The sequence below is a fragment of the Pieris napi genome, chromosome 23 (genome assembly GCF_905475465.1).
Source record: "Pieris napi chromosome 23, ilPieNapi1.2, whole genome shotgun sequence".
In the NCBI taxonomy this organism is placed as follows: domain Eukaryota; kingdom Metazoa; phylum Arthropoda; class Insecta; order Lepidoptera; family Pieridae; genus Pieris; species Pieris napi.
In genome coordinates this window covers 6,047,341-6,056,798 of record NC_062256.1, presented here as the reverse complement: position 1 = coordinate 6,056,798, position 9,458 = coordinate 6,047,341, and positions in this window count along the sequence as shown.

Here is a 9,458-nt window from a genome sequence, read left to right as displayed (position 1 = left end):
CAGAACATGGGACTGCGCATCTGAAAGGAGGAGTATTAATGCTCTTGAAATGTGGTGTTGGAGGCCCGATCCCTGACAACGAATGTCACGAATGTCAATTGTCAAACAACTACAACTAAGTACGTCTTTTTTATAATTGGAATCTCTTCGGAGCGTTGGCTAATAAAAAATATTATACAAACAATATTCCGTGAATACTTTTTAAATCATAGAGATCTTTGTCTTTTCTCAGTTATTATCGATTTCGCAGTATCAATGTAACGCAATCGTTATCAGTGATAACATTTACGGTCGCACTATTCGCAAGGATTAGCCTTAAACCGAAGTTAAGTGCTGTCGGAATATTATATCCATTGCTCGGCTTGGATTTCTGCACAAAATTTTAACTATGATACCCAAATATAACCTTATACGTCGTTCCACAACTGAGCGTTTCCTAAGGCAGTTTTTGCCGCGCACCACCACTATGTGGAACCAGCTGCCCACTGAAGTATTTCCGAACCAATTCGGGTCACTTAGGGTACTTGTAGAAAAGAGCGTACCAAGTCTTAAAAGCTCGGCAACGCACTCGCGAGCCCAATGACATTGAGAGAGTCCATGGGCGAAAGTATCACTTAACATCAGATGAGCCTCCTGCCCGTTTGCCCGTTGTATAAAAGAATCTTTGCTCTTTGCTATGACAAGTCTCTCTCTCCAAGTCACATTGCCAAGCAGGCTATCTACTGGAATTCCATAGGCAAAAGAAAACGTATACAAAACATGCCAACGAAGCAAAGCAGAGATGAAAGATGCTAGACCTGATAAACTTAAAACAGCTGCTCAAAACCGATCAGGCTGGTCTAAGACTAAGACTCCAACATAGGTCAACCTCGACTCCTTAAGACAAACTTATGTTTTTACATACAAATAAAAAGTGTATTGGCTCGCGCTTGACGATTCTCACGAAAATTCGTCATTTCGATACAATTTTAAGTTTCCTGAATTTAAAAGTTTCTTATGATATTTCCTTTTCGTAAGTATAAATACTTTATAAAATGGCCCGATTGATATTAATTAAACATTTGCAGTTATATCGAGCAGTGTTGGCCTAGTGGCTTCAGCATGCGACTGAGGTCGTAGGTTCGATCCTCGGCTGTGCACAAATGGACTTTCTATGTGCGCATTGACCATTCGCTCGAACGGTGAAGGAAAACATCGTGAGGAAACGGACATGTCTTAGACTCCAAAAGTCAACGGCGTGTGTCAGGCACAGGAGGCTGATCACCTACTTGCCAATTAGATTGAAAAATGATCATGAAACAGATTCAGAAATCTGAGGCCCTAAAGAGGTTGTAGCGCCACTGATTTATTTATTTATTTATGTCGAATACCCTTCAACGCGGGCGCCGCTTGGACTCTTGTGTCAGTTACCAAGAAATGGACTAAGAAACAAAAGCTATTAGTTTGTAGGTATATATAGGACCGTTTATGTCTCATGTGCCTTATTTCCACTTAAGATTATTTTTATTGTGACATTTGCTACCTTACTCTTCTTAAATAGTAGTTGTTGAAAGAAATACTTTGTAAACGCAAATTAAATTATAATTTTTTACACAATGTAACAATTGAACCCATGTACAAACAAGCTCTCTTAGTACCACTGATGTTTATTGCTCCAATGACGCAATTCCACTATTTCGTAATCAAGTCAGTTGTAATGAAGTGGGGGCATGACACCCCACTGATTGACGTAACCACCTCACCTTTCTCCTATAATCAAAGTAAATATTTGCGCTAGCCAATTTCACTACAAGGTGGTGACTTGGGTTACCAGGGGTCTTGTCAACACAACATTAACAGTCGCGTATATCCAAAATAATTAAAGAATTAATCTCTTGTATTATAAAATGCTTTAAAATACTTGATTTTATGAAGAAAACCACTAATTTCGAAAAGACTTTCACGCAAAATAGTCTTAAACGTCCGGTGTAATACAAAAGTTGTTTTAGATATCTAATGACTTTTTTTTAAAGACAATTCACACCAATTGACCTAGTCCCATGCTAAGCTGGTGAAGCTTGTGTTATGGGTACTAGTCAACGAATATACACACATATTATAAATAGATAGACATATAAATACATATTTAAACACCCAAGACCTAAGCACAACACCAAATGCTCATCACATCGATGTTCGTCTCGAACCCGGGATTCGCAGTCAGAGGTCTTCTTTTCTAGTGGTACTAACCACTAGAAAATAAGTTAATTGAATTGTGAACTTAAGAAAATAATTAAATATATTATCTTAGGCTGTGACATTTTACCCAAAAATAGCAGCATTAACAGTATTGTATACATATATTGATATGTCGATAACACTCAATGTTTTCATTGTTTGGTGGTAATAAATCGTTTGGTTCAATTTACAGCTCTGTCGTTACTTGGATAAAGCCCAAACATCGTAAACGGCCTTTATAGTTAGTGAATTATCGTAAACTAGTAACAATAATATTTTCGCTTTAGTTATCTTGAAGGGGCTGATAAGAGACATTCTGGGACAATAACAGTCCTGAATTGTTATTGTTTTTTACGATAATCTATATATATAAAAATGAAACCCGTTTTCCGTTGTCACGACATAACATGAAAACGGCTTGACCGATTTGTCTGATTTTTTTTTGTTGTGTTTGTAATTATCAGGACAAGGTTCTTATAAAAGAAAAAAAGAAAAAATTGCGCGGAAAATTAGAAAATTTAACAATACTTAACCACCATACTATTCGAACTTTTTTATGTAACCTTATGGCGTTTGACATAACATTGACAGAATGCGTGCTGCAAATACCGTCAAAGAGGGTGTAAGAAAAATGAATATCGTTTAAAATAAATGATTCGATCGGAGTTATTATATTGATAATATAATAATATGCGAGCCAGAAAAACAAACAAAGAATGTTGTATAACATAAAGCATTAGAATAATAAACACTTTGTTTCTGAAATATTTTTTAATTAATTATACCAATTTGAAATCAATATTCATAGTTAAGACAGGACAACGTCTGTCGGGTCCGCTAGTTTATAACAATAATCCAGTCGCCGTATTTTACACTAACATGTGTTTTTGATCAGAGATATATATTGAAAAATAAAAAAAGAGTGAAGAGATGGAGCAGACTAGCACTAGCCCAGGACAGAGCAGAATGGGCTTAAATAGATGAGGCCTATGTCAGAGGACAACCTTACCATAGAACTGGTTGTTAAAAAAGGGTTATCAAATTTACCTTACCAATTATTTATTATTTGTTTCAAAATAAAGGTGCTAATAAAATATCTAAAGATTGAAGAAAGTATAACGATAAAAAGTAATATAAAAGAAGTCACCAGTGACGTAAATGTTATATGACTTCAGTGCCTAGGTGACCCCTTTGTTTCCCTCAGAATCGAACCAGTTAAAAAATCCTTATAAAACGAATTGGTAGTGTAACTATAGTCGTATTTTTAATTAGACGAAGCCAACTGACAGTAGCTAATGTCACTTTGTAAAATAATGTTGCCATATTTAAAGTAATAGTGATACGTTCAGTTCTTGTTCAATCAGATAAATGAACAATGAGTGTGAATAGTTAATCATTTCAAACAATAAAAGAATATTATTTCTATTTCAAAATTGTATAAAAGTGCTCTGATATAAGTTAGGTACTAGTACTATGTAACTACAATCAGTTTTTTGACGGCTTATTACAAAGCGCGGCGCGGCGACTAGTGCCATCAACGATCATTAATTCAGGGGTTTTTACTTTGTCACAACACAACACTTTGTATTTTTATTTCATTAAAAACTGACAACACCGTAAACGTCAGTTGACTTCGTCTAATTAAAAATACGACTATAGTTAAGATTAAATATCGGAAAGTAATATTAGTAGGTAATTCTAGCTTTTGCAAATTTATGTTATATTTTCTGATATTCCCCTTATAGTACGGGAGGTAGCAACGTTTGAAAAGAAAGAATTTCAGGTCAGCTGATTTTGTGATATGTCCTCTTGCATTTACGGTTAGAGTCTGGGCTATCTGGCAGGCGGTAGCGTATCCAGTAATAATCCTGGATTTTAAAAGCATTTTAAGAAGCGTAATTTTAATTTTTCGTTTTTAAATAAGTCCTAACATTTTTTTTTTATTAGTTTAGGATTTCCTCTCTCTCCTTCTGGTGAGATGTCTGAGCTGTTCAGCAGGGTAACACCTGGAGTGGATTACTGAGCGTCGCGCGATATTTTGTCTTAAGTAAGTACCTAAGTAAGTTTCTCAGTCAAGTCCAAAGAAGTTTCTTCAAGTTCTCGTCACCGTCATTGTATGGTCGAAATATGAGTTGTCGCAGTCACGCAAACAGTCTTATGTAGTTGGGTCAAAATGCATTTGTGGGCCAGGTCAGGTCAGGTCACATCCACAGATACCCCATTACTTTTAACATTAACTGTATAAGTGGGGGCCTCATAGCCTAGCGGTCTTATTAAGTGGCAGCTAGGTGAGAGGTACCGGGTTCGATTCCCGGTTCGAGGGCAAGTTTTAATTTAATTTCAATTTGTTCTCGGCCTTTGGGTGGGTTGTGCGGTACCGGGCGAGTGCTTAAACCGTACATGGAGGACACGGTCGAATTTCTAAGGCAAAAAGAACGAATTATAAAAATCCTATACTTGACGCTGGCTAATGCAAAAATCGTGCCAGAGCCATAATAAAAAAAAATAAAAGAAACTGTATAAGTTCTAAACACTAGGTGTCGCCTACAATTCAACATAAATATTTCTATCTAACTCGCTCGAGCACAGATCACAGCTGGAAAGTATCAGCCATAGAATTGTCAAATATGTCAGATGAATAGCAAGAGGTGACGTGGGCCAGCGGGCTCCGACTCGCCCATAAATATCATGAGGATATTTCCGAAGTAGTTGGCGCCCGGGCGCGGTGGGAGATCCCATGCCCACCAGACCTAGTGTACGCAAATAGAGTACGAAAGGGGAGATATGACGCTCTCCTGCCTTGCGATTCTGTAACTCACTTTTCGAACTCGCACAGCGGTTTTCGCAGCGGCGGTCGCACTCAAATCAGTTGTAAAGCAGTAATTTTACGATTTGGCATTCTGATAAACAATAAACTACAAGCTTCCTCCCTATCAGAATGCCAAATCGCTGTGCGAGTTCGAAAAGTGAGTTACAGAATCGCTAGGCTGCTGTTTAGCTTCTCGGCCACAGATCTGCCTGATCGCATGTCTGATAGGCTGTTAAGGCTCCTATGAAAAATACATAAATAAAAATTAGAAGGTTTTTAATACGTTTGATAAGGGCATTTCTAATAAAGTAAGTACGTTTGCGACATTTAACAGAACACGCGACAGGTCAAGGTAATACAGTGTTTACAGCGCCTTTGCGTAATAATTGTCATTAATTTGTGGAATTAAGGTCCAATGCTACATATTATCTGATTTAATTGCCGTAATGTTTTGCTAAGTAGATTAAATTTGCTAGAACCATCCGTGAGTTATTGGACATGTAGTGACAGTTGACATAAAAGGTAATTACTTTGTTACTGTAATCGATACCATTATGTACACACTGTATGTATTAAAGTTATGAAACTGTTGCATAATGAGTGTTATCAAAAACTGAATAACGCAAGAATTTACTAATCAAGTGTCTAATCTAATTATATCTGTGGCCTATATTGAATAAGATGTCAGGTAATAGACACGTCAAAATGTCAAATGCCTTACTCCTTTTCAAACTCTGGAACTTCGTTTATTGAAGTGAAACTTCTTTATCGGGGTTGGAAAAAAATTTAGTGTAACATTTTTGCGTTACGCGTCACATTTTTCCGTTACGCGCCATGTTGCTTTTTGAAGTCAAACTTCTTTATCGGCGTTAAAATATGACATAGTATGTTTTTGACTTTGAAGTTTGACAACGGATTACATTGTCGACTTGAAATTTGCTAATCGCGATTTGCAGCAATTAATTTGTAAATTGTATGCTAGGCAGTGTATCAAAATTTACTGTGTTTAAAGAAATAGTTTCGGACCTCTAAACTTAAAACAAACCAATTATGGCTCTGCGTACAACAAAGGTTTTATATAAGTTTCACTTCTTACGTGTGTACACCTAGTACACGCACACATTTTTATTTATTTCCAGGATACATAGGACAAATTCGTACTAAATTATACGTGAGGTGATTTTATACTATTACCAGAAAACCTTTTGCTATACATTAATCTTAATTATCTAATTAAAATACTATGGATGAAATTGGGTTGTTTGAATTGAAACGCTTATGTTTTCTTCTACTGTTTGAACGTGTTCTATTTGATAACTTAGTTAACAGTGTTTTAACCAGAACATTTACACTTGTACTAAACAAATACAGTTGTACTAAATATATTAATTGGCAATATGGTTATATGTAAAATGGCGCTGACGCTTTGCTAGCCTTCAGATACAAATGTGTCATACTTCATAGAGTAAAGAAATGGCGCGTTTCGCTAAGAAATAAAAACTCTTTGGAGATAAAAACTGAGTCTATCCTTTAGAACTAAAGTAAAGTACAGTTCTACGAATCTAAGGTTAAATACCTGTGCTACATTGCTGGAAGTGACCTGTATCGTAATAAATCATTTTATCTTTTGAGCTTATATTGTAAAATGTTTATATTGTAAACTACATACAAGATTAGATATAAATATCCCTTTTAAACTTTTTAACACTTAAGTGTTCTTTCTTTTCTGTAAACCTGTGGTTGATGATGGCGCTATGATGAAAAGAAACAGATAAATACTTCAATTAAATGAATGCAAATTTAGTTTTTAAATGAAAAGAAATACAAAGATACGAACTGGAATGCTTAGCAGGTTAGGTTAGGTGTAGATCGGAGAAATGAATGTAGGATATACAAGGCAAGCGTGGATAATAAAGTCGGATTGAGTAGGCCTTGTTAGACCTGGCCCAAATCCAGAAGGTAGTTTAGGTAGGGACAAATTCCCTTCTAGTACCTTCTGGTCGCCAACCTATAAATTATTGAAGCGAGAGAGGTATGTCAGTCTATCCCTTCGGGAAAATGGTGTGAATATATAAAATAAATAAATTATAGTTTTTATATAAGCGTGTAATGCGCAAAAGGTAAATTAACGGGCGTATGAGTTGTCAATTAAGAGTGAAGTTACTTAAGTCAGTTTTAAGGAAAATATTGAATGTAGGGGACATTCAATATTTTCCTTAAAACTGATCGCACCGTGCAGCGTTTTTAGACAAATTATACCTAATTATACTATTATTAGTGTGTTTCCTACAAACTCTTACGCGCAATATACTCGTTTCGTGTTAAATTACGTAATAATGTAACGTTTAAATGTGTGTATTTTAAAATATATATAGAATACTAGCTGCCCCCGCGAACTTCGTTGCTCCTTAATGTGATTTTACTTGGCCTACCTTTTTCTCTATATAAACCTCAGAGTTCAAGTCATAAGATTTTAATTAAGAAATAAAAAATAAGGGTTGGTGATAGAGGGGTGAAAATTTAGGGTTATATGTATTTTTAATGGCACATTATAAATACAATTAAAATTAAAATTTCGTCCTAAAAATAAAATATTAGGGGTGGACAACCCTTATAACTTAGGAGTATGAAAAATATATAGTAGCCGATTCTCAGACCTACCCCAATATGCACACACAATTTCATGAGAATCGGTCAAGCCGTTTCGGAGAAGTTTAACTACAAACACCGCGACACGAGAATTTTATATATTAGATTAATCTATACTAATATTATGAAGAGGTACAGTGACGCTGTGTATCTGGATCCCTTGAAAATTATTTTAAAGAAATCCATATTATTTGTAAGTGTCATTAACCTTCAATTTTTTTTTTTATTAACCTTTTTGTATTTGCACACATAAATCCGCCACCTCTGTCTATTCGCGAAAAACTAAAAAAACTTCACGGAATGTGGATTTCATTAATATCCAAAATGGTTTCTGAGGTTTTAGGTATATAATTTTAAGGATTACGGAGCACAGTCACCCGGCGGGTCGCTGTAAAATTTCGTTTTAAGTTGTGTGTTTTACCTTTTGCTTGTATGGGTATTTGTTAGTTTGATTTCAAATATTATTCTTAATAATTTGTAAATTTTTTGATCTGGCTAAAGCCGAAACTGGCCGCATTAATTTAAGTCAACGTTGACAGGAAGTATCAAATTATGATGAACGACGGGAATTGCGTATTAAGATGACGGAATCCGAGCTACGTAGGAGTAGTAACAAATTACTTCTTATATACAGTTGCTTATATACATCACATATATACTAGTAATGACCTGTCCCGGCACGGCTTAATATTTTAGAATAAGTTCCTCTGTTAGTCAAAAGCATTCCAACTGTAAAAGGAATTACAAATCGATTACGTAGATTTGAGTTTATTTATTACAAAAATACAAATCTTTCCTCTTTATAATATCTACTAGTACTAGTAATACATCCTTCACCGCGCCCAAGACTCATGTGAGCGCAATTAGTATGCGTGGAATATTACATAATTGTATAGTAATATGCATATAGAAGAAATATTTACCAATAAAACAAACAAAAAAAATTGAGATCCAAAGTGTAAACTTAATTTTGTCAATAGCAACATCCAGAACGAACTAATAGGTTCTGTTTTGAAGTTGGTAAATAATATTAAACGACCAAAACTGTACATGCCATTACGATAAGCATTGATGTGCCTATTATTTTGATTGTTCCATTTTTACGTAGACCGTCGTCCAATTTGCGGGCTTTTACGAAAATAAAGGCGAAATAACAAAGGTGTTAACGATCCTGCTATGAAAAGGTCATAATTTTATCTGAAAGGCAAGTCATGTTACAATTTGTTACAAAGAAATTGAAATTTAATTTTTTTTTGTTTACTTTGATAAGTTACTCTTCTGAAAACTATATCTTTAACCCATCTCATAACTCTTCATTTCCTGGCCAATCCTTTAAGGTCTCTGCAGTGAGGCTATGGAATTCACTTCCCGTCCCTATACGCTTAGCTCCTTCTCTATCTTTAATTCTCTACTGTACAAACATTACCTATTTTTTTAACGTATTCCTAACTTTCGTGCTTACTGATGTGAAACTGAGCTAAAATTATCGTTTCTTTCTCGTTTTCTCTTTCATGTCTCCTTTTTTAGTTTGTTTTTTTGTTCCTGTTTTAATTCTGTCTATATAACTATATGTATTATGTTGCATACATAATACATCTTCTTGCTTACTTTAACCAATTATTTTTTTCCCACAGTGGCTGCCAGGAAGAGATCGCTCGATGGCGATAATGCGCCCTCCTTTTCATTTAATTATGTCAAATGTATTATATTTCAGTAAGCAACGAAGTGTTAATAAATAATGATAAGGCATAGCTTATAAAATTAATGATTGAAATCCAGTAAT